Source organism: Dipodomys merriami, unplaced genomic scaffold (assembly GCF_024711535.1).
Source record: "Dipodomys merriami isolate MVZ:Mamm:240054 unplaced genomic scaffold, mDipMer1.0.p SCAF_185, whole genome shotgun sequence".
In the NCBI taxonomy this organism is placed as follows: Eukaryota; Metazoa; Chordata; class Mammalia; order Rodentia; family Heteromyidae; genus Dipodomys; species Dipodomys merriami.
In genome coordinates this window covers 1,880,399-1,897,675 of record NW_027203215.1, presented here as the reverse complement: position 1 = coordinate 1,897,675, position 17,277 = coordinate 1,880,399, and positions in this window count along the sequence as shown.

Here is a 17,277-nt window from a genome sequence, read left to right as displayed (position 1 = left end):
TTCTGTGTATAACTACCTAAAGATAATAAGCATATTTGTGAAATTTTCCTGAGATGAAAACACTCAAATGAGATTCCAAAGGGTCTCTAAATTCTAAGTAAAATTAAATACTCTACTCTAGCAAGATTTGAAACTAAAATCCTGGACAATTCTACAATAAAAGAAATACATTATTCTGTAAATGTTCATTGTATCTACTTACTACTAGTATAATTAAATTTAAGTGATCAGATTTTGTTTACTAATTAGCTGTTTTGTCTGGGTAGTTTCTCTGAGCCTATTTAACATCTTTAGTAACCCTCTATATATCATCTTTATAATAACCATAAAAAGTTGTGTTTTCAAGATAATCTCCAAATGTAAGACAATTAAACAGTAAACTAACCCTTCTAAATTCAGTGCAACCAAGATATCTTTAAACATACAGACAATAAAATATTATTCAGAGCTAAAATTAAATGAGATATGAAGCCATGAAAAGGCATGGAAGAAGCTTACACATATGTTAAGTGCAGTAAGCCAGTCTGAAGAGGTTATTTACTTTACTACCCCAGCTGTACAAAGCTGGCCTACAGCCTACCTGACTTTGTTCAGAACAAAGTCACAAGACCTTACCTGAAAAACAAACTAAAAACAAGAGAAAACAGAATCATGGCTCCAGAGTAAAACACTAGCAGGTATAAGACCCTAAATTCAATCTCCAATACTTCCAAAAAATAAAATCTTCCAAGATGTATACCTAAAAGAAGTATACAATATTGCGGACAGTGAATCTAGAGGATTGTCCCTCTAGATAACAAGACACATGGTCCCACACTAACATCAGAACGCCCAAGTAGGAAGCAAGAGATTCACAAAACAAGGTTGGAAGAGAGTATATTGGTGCAAAGCAGATTACAATCAATGTTAAAGTGTTCCATAGATATTGGTGAAATTGATGAGGCAGAAATGCATGAGATTTTCCATGAAGATGGTCCAATATAGGAATCCTTGCACATTTCACAGTTCTAACTGAATAGTATTTATGCAGACATTATATATGTCTGTTAAATACAAGAACTAAACACACTGTAATAAGTTGGCTGTTACTAAGCCCTGAGTTGATATGATATCCCTTATAGTTCCATAAAATATATCTTCAAAATAGTTCCCTTATAGATAAACCTTCCTTTGTCTTATTTTGGGTGTGCCATCTGTTTCTTTTGGGGACACAAACTTAAAAATGTACATAACACTGTTTTGATGAGGCTAGATTAAGCACATTGCTCACATATCCCATTGACCTACAACTGCTTCCTATAAATTATGTAATCTGTAGCTCTGATTCAAGCTGGACTTCATCATCTAATAGCACTCTACTGTGTTATTCTCATAACTGGTCTTTTGTCAAGACTGGACCCATTGCACCATTTTTCCCCCTCTTAGTTATTGTTGAAAAGATGTCTCCTTGATATCACAGATCACAAAACAAGTTCTTACTGATTAATGAGACAAAAAGCAATGCTTGGTACTTCTTCCTCATGATGCCCCATGTATGCTGAATTGATTTTGTCCAACTATAAAGGCAAATTATCTGCCAGCATGTAGGTGACAGTAATTTCTTTTCCACATTGTATGCCACTGACATAGGAAATGTTCACACTCTCTCTTTAATAAAGAAACGATGCATGTAGCTTGTCTTTCTCTGTGAGCTTTATTTGTTAACTTTATGGGTGTTTTTATGTGCTTTTCAGCAAAAGTGGGTACTATATTCATGTTTTCTATAAGTATTATAGCTTTGAATGATGCTTCTGATGTTTTTGTCTCTTTTTCTTAGTGACAGCTTTTGTAATGGAAAGCATTATTTTATTATCTTTCAAAAAAACTAACATTTATTGTGTTAATTTGGTCATTGGATTTACTTAGAATATCATGTGAAAAGCTGTAAGTTTTATAGCGATTTCATGAGCCTTCTTTGTGGTTCCCACCAATAAAATAATAAAAATTCAAATTCTTCCTTATTTCTCCTTAGTCATCTATCAAAAATACATTCTGCAAGCCAAATCACATTTTTAAGTAGATGCTTATTTCTGTATATTCACTGAAGTAGTTATATATTCAACATTACTTAGCATTATAGTATTTATTATTTTTCATTACTTATCTGCTTCAGTTTATTATGAACTATGCTATAGTTTGTTTATGGATTGTCTTCCAAAGGCCTGTGCATTAAATAGTGGTATTAATGAAAGATTGGTGAATCTTAAAGTGGCCTTATTAGAGGTCCTTAGAGGTGTAATAGAGGCCTGTAGGTCATTAGGGGCATCCAATGGAGGGGGGAAGTGTGTCTCCAGCTCTTCTCCTCTTTCTTTCTTTCACTTCCTTTCCACAAAGGGAACAGTTCTGGCTGTCCTTGTATTCCTACCAGAATAAATCGCCTTGCCACAGATCCAAAAGCAACACGTACTGGAACCTCAATAACTATGTTCCAAATGTATCAGTTATTTGTCACAGTAGTAGAGAGCTAACATAAATTACTTTTGCACTGCTAAAGAACTGCAACTGTTTGTAAATTACCATTCAAACAACAATACAGAGAAATTACTATTTATTTTCATAGATTAAGTTCTTCACAATTGTATTCTTAAATGCAGTCTATCTTAGCACATGTGCAATTTATTATCAAGTAAGTCTGTTAATGGATGTATTTTTATCATTTATATTGCTTCTTACAGTTAATATGACATGGTATTTGTGGAAAATATCAGGTAAGTAATTAAAAACACAAAACTTCATATGTAATACTTAGTAGGACACCAGGGATCACCAGTCATGTGAAACTACATCAAGAAACTTTAGTCCAAAGGTTAGAAATAAGAGTTCTCAAGTTTGAACTCTAGCCTCTCTCTCAAGAGTTATGGTAAGTTCTACAAGTTATGAAGTCTCTTAAGTGTAGTAATCTATTATGAGCCCTATTTTACAATTAATAAGTTTACTTTACGTGATTCTACATTAACATTATTTTATTGTTTAGTTTTCATCCTTAGAGTAATGCTTACATCACAGAGCATGCATGCATGCATTATGACACAACCAGGCTCATCCTATTCTGACCCATAAACCTAAATGGACAACTGTTTTCCATTACAGTTTATTCCTTGCCAATGTCACATGTTCAATGCAGGTCACCAGGTAGAATATTTTCATCATTGTTATTGTATATGTTTTTATTGTAAAAATACTGTACAGAGGGGTTACAGTTACATGAGTAAGGTAATGAGTACATTTCCTATCCTCTGTTTCCCCTACCATCCTTTCCCACCCCACCTTCCCAACTCCTCCCTCACTGCCCCAAGTTGTAAAGTTCGATTTCAACATAGTGTCTTATACATCTCACTGTCACAATGGGTCAAACTGTATCCCTATTTCAACATTTTGTTATTTCTCTAACCTTCCCCAAATTAGAAAAATGTATACACAAGATACAGGGCTCCGACATCAAATACAGTGAAAACAAAATGCACTATGTGATCTCTTTGTCTCTCTTGTATGTTCATCATTGTTATTTTGTACTTCTGGTTAGTGAAAAAAATTAGTACTTCATAATCATTATCGTAAGATGGCAAAAACAGAAAAAGTATACCTTGCCTCATAAAACTTGTGTCTGATTCTTCTCACCTCTACCCACTTCTCAGGTGCTAACATAAATCTGTGCCTAGGACTAATGTCAAAGATCACTGAGTATAACCCAACCAAGTCATAGGGGGTAAAAGTCACACTATTTGTGAATCCTATGGTAGATCCACCAAATGACAAATGTGTATATGTAAAAAGAATTGGTCATCAATGATAGCCATGATTTTACAGAAAAGGGTTCATCCCGGTAATATTTATGTTGACATGTTTCCATTTTCCTCAATATCCAGTATTTTCCATAAAGACTGCACCAGTATTAGCACAGTCACATAAACTAAAATTATACCATCATTAAACAAGGCTTTCTTCTCTTCCACACTGTTTCTCTCAGAGAGCTACTTAGGTGCAGAACACTAAAATTAAGATCTATGATCCCAGGGAGTGTACAGTCTGGACAAAAGAATGAAACAAGGGAATGGGTGAAGCCAATACAAGACTATCTTAGCCAACACTACAGGACAGTTGATATTTCAATTCATGCAATGTTTACAACTACCCATTAGCATTGCAAAAATTTCTCCTCTTATCTCATCTGAGGTATTCTTCTAGTGAAGAGGACATGGCTTTTGTACTTACAGCTGGTCTTGAATCCTTGATCATTTTTTAGTTATGTAACCTTAAACAAGTTACATATCTTCTCAACGGTCTATGCCTATCCTGACTACTGTACGAAATGGGGTAATGAGAGAAATCAGTTGTAAAGGTGTATGTGAAGCAGAGGGCACAGAGGAATTTAAGGATCTAATATCCTCAGTGAACTTCTAAGTAGAAATGAATAGAAACATATACTCTCCTTCCCTCTCCCTTTCTCCCAACATATAGCCTCCTAAAGTCTCCAGGACACAATAAATATTGTTGACTGAATTTTCACTCACCAGCACTCAGGAGAAAGCCAGACTCTGAGGTGCTATCTCTTTGAAGTATTATAGCAATTATCCCCTTCAACTGTGAGCATCCTTGATTCACTCTGCAGTCCCAGGGCTTACCTCTAAGCAGGTCTCTTCTCTGAACCCACAGACAGAGCTTTGAATAGAATCATTTATCCAGTAGTTGCCCCTGAATTTGACTTTCAGGGCAGCCCTATGCATGTTTAAGCCTCCCAATTACTTTATCCTTACTGTAACTGAACTAGGCTTGGGATCAACTCTTGGTCCCTTTACTGAATTTCTCTATGGCTCATCTTAATTATAGTTGAACAAAGCAGAATTTTCCAGGCCCAGAAGAGCAAATACTTCTTGTACATATGCATGGATTCTGGTTAATACTGAATAATGCCTTCTTCTGCAACTGGTTTCAGATTAGCATTCTGACCCAATCCTATAAAATACGAAATTTTGAGTTTGGAAGCTCTGAGCTCCATCCTAATGTACACAGTGCCGAGACACCATGATGATATGTTTATTGCTGTGCTAAATCTTGAGTTCTTGGCCAACATTTGTGCTTTTAACATGAGAATAAACCCCATGGCCTGGAAGGGAACCATGCAGTTAACTCAGCTAACAGGGAGGACTTATGAAACCTAAGTGTTCCTTAATAGACCAACATTTTTGGCAAATACATCTCAACTTGATATTTTATTTATAAATTAACTTCAATTAGCAAACCAGTAAAGGAGTGCTTCAAAGGCATTATGAATAAAATCAACTTCTAAATGTTATTACCACCCTCTCTCTAGTCACTTCAAAAATTTTATTCAGGAACAAAAATATTTCGTATGATTTTTGAACTTAGAATTGTTTCCTCATTTTTCACATAGCTAATACACTTTAAAGATATTATTTCCATTTGCTTTTTAAAGGTTATCTTTTAGTGATTACATCCTTCTTTGGAGCCAGAATGTTCATTACCCATGGTAATTTTACCATGATGAATGTAAACCAGGTAGCTGTTAAGTCCATTTGCCAAGGGTGGAAATAACTGTTCATTTACAAAACATGGTTTGAATTCAAGGAACTAGGGAGCATAGTATGGCTAGATTAGCATTGTGCACCAAACCATCCTAAAAACACTAATGTTCAAAAAGTATCATATTTTATATTATTCATGTTATTAGGGATTAGCTTGATTTTTTTCTGATGGATTTATGAATGTTCACACACTAGCTATAACTTGAATGAGAAGTTCTGCTAACCTTGGCTTGGTTCTCTTACTTGTTTGGGGATCAGCTGATATCAGCTTATCTAAAATGGCTTTAGGTCTTCTCTTTATGGTCTGCCCCATAGTTTGAGTAAAATATGCCCAGGCTAATTTAATGAAAACTAGAGCAAAACCATTCAAAATCTCTGAAAGCCTAGCTTAAGAATTAACATATTGTCTTTTATATGAGCCAAAAGTCAACCCTGTTTCAAGAGGTAGAGGGAATGTTTATGTTTTTCCACTAAGAAGTAGTCTCTAAGTAATTGTGCAAAGGGTATAGATATAAGAAAGCGAGAACACTGGATATACATTCATATGAGGTCACAAAATATCAAAATAAGACAGCATATTGTGTCATAAATTGTGAGGAAATCAGTAACACAACTCTAGTGATACCTGTCATGGTAACAAAGGAAGCATAAGTTAGCAGAGAATCACAGAAGACTTCAAAGAATGCAATTCTTATGGCTCTTCGCCTACAAAGGATTGGTAAAATTTCAGCCTGCTGAGTGAAGCAAAGAACAAAGACAAGAGACATGTGACATATTTAGGAAATTCCCAGAGTCTTAAGTGTATGGAGGGTGGAAACGAACACGAGAGCATACAAAAATCTCCCTGGAGACCTTCAATTTCTTCCTAGCTGTTTTTCCCAGTCATTTTTCACAGAGAAACATAACTTTGAGATCTCCAGTCACACATATAAACACATACATACAAACACACAGGGAGGAGGAAATTAACAAAACTAACTTTTAGAGAAAAGTTTAGAGAATACTAACATATATATTAGGGGTGAGTTTTGTTTTCATCAATAAATTACTTATATTATCAAAACTCATGCTGAATTTTATGAAAACCATTATTACATCATTCATGTTATTAGGGGGATTCGATTTTTTTTCTGGTTTCTGATGGATTATGAATATTCCCACAGCTGACTTGAGTGAGCAGTTCTGCTAATCTTGTCATGGCTCTGTCACTATAATCAAGCTTTTAATAAGAACTCAGATTGGTCCATTTCACTAAGCATCAGGTCCCTTTGGTTGCCTATTCTCCAGCAATCCTCTATTAGAGAGAGTATAAAGACTGTGGATAAAGTAGAGAAATATCAAACATGTAATGCCTTACTCCTGCCTTACTTTCCTGCCTGGGCTGAGATCTAAGGATCGTGGTTCAAAACCAGCCCAGGCAGGAAAGTCTGTGAGACTCTTATTTCCAGTAAACCACTAGAAAACCAGAAGTGGCGCTGTGGCTCAAGCAGTAGAGTGCTCGCATTGAGCTGAAGAGCGCAGGGACAGCGTCCAGGCCCAGAGTGTATATATATAAAGTGTATATATATATATATATAAAGTGTATATATATATATATATAAAGTGTATATATATATATATATAAAGTGTATATATATATATATATATATATATATACACTTAGAAAAATCCACATGGGTCAGGGTACTTACTTACACTCTCTGGAATTATGGCAGCCATCTAATAGCCATGAAGGGAGAAACCTGAAGACCAAGTTGCCATGCTAAAAACAGTCATAGGAGGGCTGAAGGCAAGGCTCAAGTATAGCACTTGCCTAGCAAGCTTGAGACCCTCAAGTCAGACCCTAGTACCACCAAATAACTAAAACAAAAAATAAAATCAGAATATTTTTTAAAATAGTCATAGGAAAAGTACAGATTTTCATGGGCAAAGCTAAGGATAAATGAATGATCTGGGGTAACAGCTCATAGACTTAGTTTGTGTGTAAAGCTCATTATTGGAAAGTCCATGTCCTACATTCTCCACATGGGTGAATTTCTAACTCAATTGCTTCTACCCCTACAGTCCACAAAGCTCTAGAGTATATTAAAAAACAGATGATAGAGTCAAAAAGTGATCCCAGGGGGAATGGTATTAAGTGTGTTACTGGGTTGGGATTGGGTGGAGGGGGGAGGCTGGGAAGGGATGTGAAGGGTAAACAAAGGAGGAGGCTGCAATGCTTGGTAAGAAATGTACGCATTATCCTGCCCACGTAATTGTAACTCCTCTGTACAGTATGTTCACAAATAAAATTAAATTTAAAAAAAGTGTGTTACTGGGTAACAGTTACTCAGTTTAAGATTAGCATATTATGTACAAAGTGGAGATACCTTAATATGTGTACAGAAATAGAAATTAACATAAGACTTTGACAAAGTGTCATAAGTTTTAAATTTATTTGGTATCTAGTCAGACAGTCTCCTTCCTATTTCAAGCTACCTTACCTAGCCCAAATGCCTCTGTTTTACTCTCACTTGTCCTTGTTTTCACATCTAATAAATTTAGCTCTGGCTTTCATTTATATTTGGACCCTAGAGATCAAGTTAAAGGCACAAACAACAAATGCCTATTTTTCCAATGAGCTCTGAAATTTCATCAGTCTCCATTATGTAGGAAACACTCAACTGTGGAAAATGAATGAGATTGTAGTTCAAATCTCAACAAAATAGGTGAACGAAGGTAGGAACATTTATCATGGAAGTTCTACTAAGAAGCCCATATTTTTCCATGTCTGAAACAGAGAAATACCTTTGCTTCTTGACCACTGAAGTATTATTTGATTCATTTTTAAAGCTCTCACATGTGTAAAGTATATCTAGTCTGGTCCAGCTAGACTTGAAAGCTTGAAGCTGTATCTCTTACTGGAATGAGAGATGATTGGGGATTATTTAGGAGGATCCTGATCCTGAGCTACTAGTTTAATTGACCAGAAAATATCCCTCCATAAGCCAGGAGGGGAGTAAGATATCATATGAGGGATTTTTGAGCCATATCCTATGGCAGCAGGTAAGTAAGATAATGAAATGATCACTTTATATTTTAGGAGATAATGCTTCCTGCACTTAAATCTTTTGTCTTGAGGTCTGTTTGGGGGGTAATGTAGTTTGAGGCAGGACCCTAAGAAGCCAGGAATAGGGAAATGATACACAAAAATGACACGGGAGTAAAGAAGTAAAACAGGGAAGGGTATCAACAAATGGTGAATTATCATAAGGGTTACAACTATAAGTACTTCAAATCCACAGGTGATTTCTGAGTGACACATGTAGACAGATACATCTATAGTATTTATCTAATAACTCTCCATTCGCCTCTTCTACATTAGGCTACTTCAGAGAGAGTTAACTCCTGAAAACTTCCAGTCTACCCATGGCACAAATTCAGAAGTCTCCAGAGGACAGAAAAAGCCCTGAGAGGGGCTGGGAAGTTGGCTCAGTGGTAGAGCGCTTGCCTTGCATGCCTGAGGCCCTGGGTTCGATTCCTCAACACCACATAAGCAAAAAGAAAAAAGCTGGAAGTGGCGCTGTGGCTCAAGTGGTAGAGCACTAGCCTTGAGCTGAAGAGCTGAGGGACAGCACCCAGGCCCAGAATTCAGGCCCCACGACTGGAATCCCCCAAAAAAAAGAAAAAAGAAAAAGCCCTGAGACAGAAAGTTACAGTGCTTGCTGGAACAGTACTAAACAGTGAGGTCCAGGGGGACATAGAAAAATACAGAGAAGCTACAAGTGACTAATCTATTATATAACATCAAAAGGCATGTTATAAGGCTGACGTTCTTGTTAGATGAGAAATAATAATGATCTGACCCATACCAGCAACAACGGGCATGTAAAGAACATGGAATATTTCAGGGTGATTTGGAGAAAATAAACAACTAAAACAAAAAATAAAAATAAAAATGATGATGTAAAGAATCCAGAGTAACTCCCAAGTCCCTATCCACCTGGCTTAGGAGCCAGAGTGAAAGCTCTCCTCTTCTTCCCAGAATGAATTAAACTGTAGGCATACTGGAGTTGTCAGTATCACAAAACAGGTCTCCCAGAAAGTTAACTCTGAGATGGAGATTAATGTGTAGGAGGGTTGTTAGAAAGTATACTTGGAATCAACTCTTAATGAAAGAAGGGAATGTAGAAGGATTAGATAAAGAATTTAGGCAGCAATGCCATCTCAATGGAAACCAGTCATATGAAGAGTTCTGAAGATGGAATTACCCTCAAGGATGTCCATTTGAGTGGTAAGTTTGTTTCTCTTCTTTCATCATTTCCTCATTATAATGCTCCAACGAGAGGAATATGATATTAGGTGATGTGCCTCTCTTCAGCACACACAATCCCTAAAGAGGATTGATAGTTTGATGGCTGTGGACACTCCCATAGCTGAATATGAAGTATGTTATTTCTAAAGAGGGTTTCTGAAGAGACAGCACATCACAGCATCCTCCACGGGCAGTATCAGAATCAGAATGTCAAGTTGATAACAGACTCATAGAGCCAGTACACAGAAGAAAAATCCTGGCTTGTAATGTATTTGGAGAGTTCTCAGATTAAAATAACATGTAAATACATATCATGAGCAGATGGTCTAGAACAAGCATTGATTTATGAAACATTCCAATGGTAGAATTTCCTCCTTGGAAAAGATACAAATCAGACCACTATTACACTCTATAGCAGGTTATAGATTATCTGTTGAAAATGTACAGACAGGAAACCCAATTGCTTCATTTTAAAGGTGAGCAAGTAATATAGTAGAAATGTTTTGAGGAGCATAAACATATAGGTCATATGTCTAGCTTGGTGTATATGGAGTCATAGCCAAGAATTTTTTTCCATTAATTACATCTATAAATGGGTGATACAGAAGCATTTTGATAAGCCTAAAATGTATCTGTAAAGCTATATTTATCCAAGATATGGGTTCCATAGCCACCATTTAGGATAGAGGATCAGAGATGCATGCAAACTATGCATTCTTGCCACTTCCATTTTCTCACTTCAACACAGGGCATGAGCTGTGATTCTAGGAGGTACAAAAGGGCCAAGTCCCAACCCAAGGACCACCACCAAAAATATCTACTTCTTTTCTTCTAGATTGAGTATAAATAATTCACAGCACCGCTTTATATTGTCTGATATATTTATTCATTCAATTTCAATAGTCATTAGCAAGAGATAATTTTAATATTTACCCAAAAAAGAAAAAGATATGTTTTTAAACCTCATGACAAGAATAACACTTCCCTATCTATACAACAGGCAAAGGCCTCATATCTAAAATATACTTAGAACTCAAAAAATTAACCCCGCCCCCAAAAAATCCTCAGAGAAACAACCACCCTAATAAGAAGTGGGCTAAAGACTTAAAGAGAGAAACAACATTGAGATTCCACCTCATCCCATTTAGAATGGCCATTATCAACAAAAATAACAGATCCTGGTGGGGATATGGTCTGTTGGTAGAAATGTAAACTTGTTCAACCACTCTGGAAAGCAGTATGGAGATTCCTCAAAAGGCTAAAATAGAGCTGCCCTACGACCCAGCAATTCCACTCCTGGGTATTTACTTAAATGACCACAAACAAGGACCAGCACATCTATGTTCTCTGCAACATTATTTACCATAGCCAAGACATGGAATCAATTCAGATGCCCATGCCCCTCAGTGGATGAATTGATCAAGAAAATGTGGTATATATACACAATGAAATTCTATGCTTCCATCAGAAAGATTGACATCACCCCATTCATAAGGAAATGGAAAGACTTGAAAAAAAAATATATTAAGTAAGCCAGACCCAAAGAAACATAGGATGTCTGGTTTCCCTCATTTGTAATAATTAGTATATGTCTAGGACAGTTCTAGCAGGGGAATACAACAACTCAGTAGCTATGTACATATGATCTTATAAAATGATTAATCAAAATGAACTACAGATGTGGAAACAAGAGGTTTGAGCGTTTTTTTCTTTCTTTTTTTTTTGGTTTTTTTTTTTTGGGGGGGGGGTCCAGTCGTGGGGCCTGAACTCTGGGCCTGGGTGCTGTCCCTCAGCTCTTCAGCTCAAGGCTAGCGCTCTACCACTTGAGCCACAGCGACACTTCCGGCTTTTTTTTCTGCTTATGCGGTGCTGAGGAATCGAACCCAGGGCTCATGCATGTAAGGCAAGCGCTCTACCACTGAGCCACCTTCCTAGCTCTTTTCTCTTTTTTTTTTGTATACTGTGTGAAGTTATTTCTTTTTTCTTTCTCCCCCCGCCCTTAGGTTTATCCTCTTGTCACTGTTTTGTTTTTTTTTTTAATTTCAGTATCTTTTGTATTGTACATTAAGTGTATCTGGTTTGGGGATGGGAAAGAGAATCACAAGAAATGGTGAGACAAAGGACAAAGGGTGAACCAATTCAACAGTGTTACTCACAAGACACTGTTGGAAATCAAATCAAAACCACAATCAGAAAGTACTGCATATCAAATAGGATGGGCATAATCAAAACAACAGATAATAAACTGTTGACGAGTATAGGAAGAAATAAAAACCCTCATGAATTGCTGGTGCTAATGTCAAATGCTGTAACCACTCTGGAAAACAACTTAATAGTTTTATAACATGGTGATCATTGAGTTGTCACATGACTTAGCAACTCCACTCTCAGGAATAACCCAAGAGAAGTAAAAACATATGTCCATACAAAATGTTGAGTGCAAATGTTCATATAAATACTATTCATAATAGTTAAGATGTATAAACAACTGAAATGCCATATTTATCCATGTGTTAGGATTTTACATACTAAGGAGAAATAAAGTACTGATACTTGATAAAACTTGGAAGCAGTAAAGAAAGAATTCACTTATATAAGATTATATATCTTATGATTGATTCCATTTATATGAAAAAGTCTATAACTAGCAGATACATAGAGGCCAAATGTAGATTAGTATTGCCTTGGGCTAGGAGGAAATATAATGCAGGGACCAGAAAGCAACTAGTAATATGTATGGGATTTCCTTTTAGGGTTTTAAAAGTGTCCTAAAATTAATCATGGTTATGATTATGTGACAGATATGTTCATATTCTCATTCTCTCCTCCCCTCTCCTTCCTTCCCCCTCTGTCTCATAAGAGTCATCTGAACATTTAATAGAAAAAAAGACACACAATACAAATTAACAAATCATGTGATATGTGAATTTTATCTCCATAAAGCTGCTTTGAAAAGCAGTTTTTTGTTTTAAAAAAATTCTGCTAAAATTTGAATCTTAGGTTGGATTTTCCTAGAAGCTTATCCTAAAAGAAGGATTTGAGTAGAAGTGAGAAAGGACTTCATTGCACATTGCAGAAATCTGAAGTAGGAAAATAAGTCCCAAGAAAGAAGATAAGACAATCTAGACATACTTTCTGTCTTAATGAGCAAGTTACCACTAGGAGTACCTGAATCTCACTCCCATTAAGGATCTTTTTTTTTAACATAGGGAAATTTTTTCTTTACTTTTTTTTAATTGTCAAAGTGATGTACAGGGGGGATACAAGAAGATAATAAGTACATTTCTTGTCAAACTTGTTACTTCCTCCCTCATTTTTCTCCTACTTTCCCTCCCCTACCCTGCCCACCCCCAAGTTGTACAGATAATTTCCAACATATTGTCTTGTATATATCGCTGTTGCATTGGTTCTATTCTGTTGTTCCCCTTCCCTTCCCTAATTCAGATAAACGTATATTTGATTTTGGTACCCTGATATTGTATATATGTTTATCTTTTTTTTAACCTGATGTCAACTTGACAGTATTTCTTTCTGGAACTTAGTCTGCTCTTCCAAGTTCTAATGTGTAATAGCAGAATTAAGTTCCTTCAGGCTACAGAACTGAAGTTCTGGGTTCCTAGAGACCCTCTCACTACATCGGCTAAGATGTAGCCTATATAACATAAACACAAGAGTGACTATCTCATCATATATACTATATTTGTTGGGAGAGGTAAGTTACAGGCTGTTTGCAACTTCCATCTTTTAATCTGTTGTGTAATACCCTGCTGTGTTCATTGGGTTTCTCTTTCACTTCAATATTCACTGCACTTTGTTGCTGAGTCTTCTCATCAATGTACCTATTGTGCCCCCTGGATTTCTAGTACAGAAGCACTTGTGACCAAAGCTTTGGTTAGTAGCAGGTCCTGATTGGCTTCCTCCTATTGCCATTAACAGGAGCAGTGTGATCAGCATTCATGAACTAGATAAAAATGCACTACTTTGTGTCCTGACTCTCTCATTTGTAAACTGAGTGATCATGAGCCAAGTCCCTAACTGCTTTGGTACATAGTTTTTCAAATGGAAATAAAGATACTGAACGAGACAATTCATTAGTTCTTGTCTAATTCTAAAATGTCCTGAGCTTTTTAACAGTAGTTATCAGTTCTTTCTAGACCAGCATTGACTTACACAAGTCTCTGAGGTTAGGGAAATGGTTTATACCCACACTGCCCAATACGATAGCCACTAGTCATTAGGCTACTAAGCAATTAGATGAGACCTGTTTAAATGAGGAGCTAAATTTTAATCTAATTAATTTAAAATAACCACATATGGCTAGGGGCTACTTGTACTGGACAGCCCAATTCCAGGGACATTAACCAAATAGGTAGAGAAGAGAATTACTTCCTTGCTATTGTGTAATTCACTATTCCATTTTTTTGGGGGGGGGGTCCGGTAGTGGGGCCTGAACTCTGGGCCTGGGCGCTGTCCCTCAGCTCTTCACCTCGAGGCTAGCGCTCTACCACTTGAGCCACAGTGCCACTTCTGGCTTTTTTTCCTGCTTATGTGGTGCTGAGGAATCGAACCCAGGGCCTCATGTATGCAAGGCAAGTGTTCTAACACTGAGCCATCTTTCCAGCCCCACTATTCCATTTTTTATTCCATAGACTTGTTATAAGGATTAAATGAGTATCACCTAAAAACTCCAAACAATACCTGGCCTATGGTAAGCACAAAATAAATACTAGCTTTTTATTAATACTCTTATTCTATGAGACTAGCTTAAATAGGTATTGCATTCCAAGCTATCCCAGGCAAAAAGCAAGGTCCTATCTCTAGGAGAGTAGTTCAAGTAGCAGAGTACCTACCAAGTAAGCATGACTGCAAAGTAACTAGTACAGCCAAAACCAAGACAATAGGTTTATACAATTCTGACAACTATCTGGAAAAAAGGAAAACTAAGGCTTGGAAGGATAATAGAGCTCATTAATGAATTTCTGAAAATGTTCCATATACTCCAACAGAATCCTCAAAATTCAGACTTGAATTTTCTCTTTTTGTGGAAGTTGCCATTTGTGATGGTAATTTTTTTCTCATTTCAGCTCCATTTCCTCTGAGCCCTTAAAGGGTCTTGACCTCCTTTTCTGTGGCTCAGTAGTTTTACAACCATTGAAAATAGCTCATTTTACCTCTTGTTAGGTGCCCTTCCAAGCAAGATAAGATGGCTAATTACATATGCCATTAACCAAACGCAATTCCAACTAATTGACAAAAAGTATCATCCAGCAGCAGTTTTTGAAGAACAAAGTTACATGAAACACAAGGTCATTCTTCAGAAGTGTGTTTCCAGGAACAAAGAATTCTAAACATTTACTATCTTTACTGTGAATTCTGCTTTTAAAAAAATTTGTGCCTGTTAAATCACATGCCAAAATTGTGGAGCTTTCATCATTTATCCAAAATGCACAGCGCGCCTCTTACACCTAAGCAGCTCTCCAGGGCTTCACAAAGAAAACAAATGTGCACAAGATGTGGTCCCTGACCCTCAGAAGCAGTCCCTCTCGCTCTCTCTAGTTAAGGTACTACAGTGGTTCTCTTTGTCCACAGTATATTATCTTTTTGGGGGGAGGCGGACTTTGTGCTTGCTAATCAAGTACTCTTATCTCTTTGCCACACATCCTGGTCCTTTTTGCTCTTAGTTTCTTTTCAGATAGGGTTTTGCACTTCAGCCTGGGACAAGACTTAAATCACAAGTCTACCTCTAAGTCTCACATAGCTAGGATTACAAATATGTACTACTATGCCCCTCATTTTTTTATGATATCTCAGTAAGATTCTTGCCTGGGCTGGACTCAAGTTTTAACCTTCCTATCTACCTCCAAAAGTAGTCGGAATACAGACATGATCCAATACGCCCAGCTATAGCACCAGCTTCAATACATCATGCTCTGGCTTCAGCTTTCCGACACAGTCTGTGTCTGTTTTTCTCTTGTGTTCTATGCTTCACCTTCATGAGAACACACTGTGTTGTCCTCCATCAGTGCACTCTGTGGCACATGTGACACTGCCCCCCCCCACAAAACTATACAAGTCTTGTTAACCTCTAAGCTCTTTATGCCCTAACGCACACAAACATATGAATATATGCATATACACACATACACAACATGCATTCAAGCCTTGCTTTTAAACTTACCATGGTTTCCTCTGTGAAAACTATCTAAAGAGCCCTGATTAATTCTGCAATACTTTAGCATGAGCAATGTGATAGGTTTAGTGTTTTATGAGCAACCACCTCGAATCATCAACTCCTTGAAGACAATAGAAGAGTTTTTTTTCACATATATAACCACTGGCCCTAAACATAGGAAGTTTCCAAAGCTTACTGAGTGAATAAATAAGGTTAAAAAAAAAAAAGAAAGAAACTAAAGTGCTGGGGAGGGAAGGGGGGAGGCTGGGAAGGGATGTGAAGGGTAAACAAAGGAGGAGGCTGCAATGCTTGGTAAGAAATCTATGCATTATCCTGTCCATGTAATTGTAACCCCTCTGTACAATATGTTCACAAATAAAATAAATAAATAAATAAATAAATAAAAAACTAAAGTGCACATTCAACTAAATTGCAAGGCAAAATATTACAGGATGCATTTAGATTGTCATAGAAACTTAAAGGAAGGATAGCCTATGTAATGAGATCTAGCAAGAATGCTTCATCATTTTTGATTGAGGTGACAATTGAACCAGTCCCTAATGTGCCAGGCAGACATGAGAAGGAAATCACGTCATATATGGCAGACAGGTGATTTGTTACCAACAACTATTTATGCATCCCATGCCCATCCAGTTGCTGCCTTTGAGAAATTCAGAATGATGATGCATGGTTCCTGGCCTCAGGTAACTTAAGATGTAAAAGGAAACACTTTTGTATATTCTTATATTGAGAGATATACTTCAACTCGGGGAAGATTAAAACATGACATTCATAAAAAGAAAATTCAGTTTCTTCCTTCAGAAAGTTCAATGAGTCAAAAAGAAGATATGCATGAGATGGGGGAAATAGGTGACAGATAGTCTCACTCAAGGACTGAGACTTCAAGACACAGTCATTTGTGCTTTGTGCAGCCAAAGTGAAATACAAGGTGCATGCAAATCCATCAGGAAACACTGAAAGATTCTCTGTTCAAACTGTGAATATAGAAGCTAACTTCCTGGCACAGAACTTTTCTTTCTCTGAGTTAGCCATAAAAGATTTCCTCTTTACTTCTGTATTCCAATGAAAAGCTACAGTGCAGAACACAATCTGTCCCTCTGAACAGCTGTTAATAGACTACAGATGCAAGAGAGCTTGTACCCACAGCAGACCAATAAGACGCAAAAGACAAAGAAAGCAAAGAGATCAAAATTTCCCCTTTTTCTCTC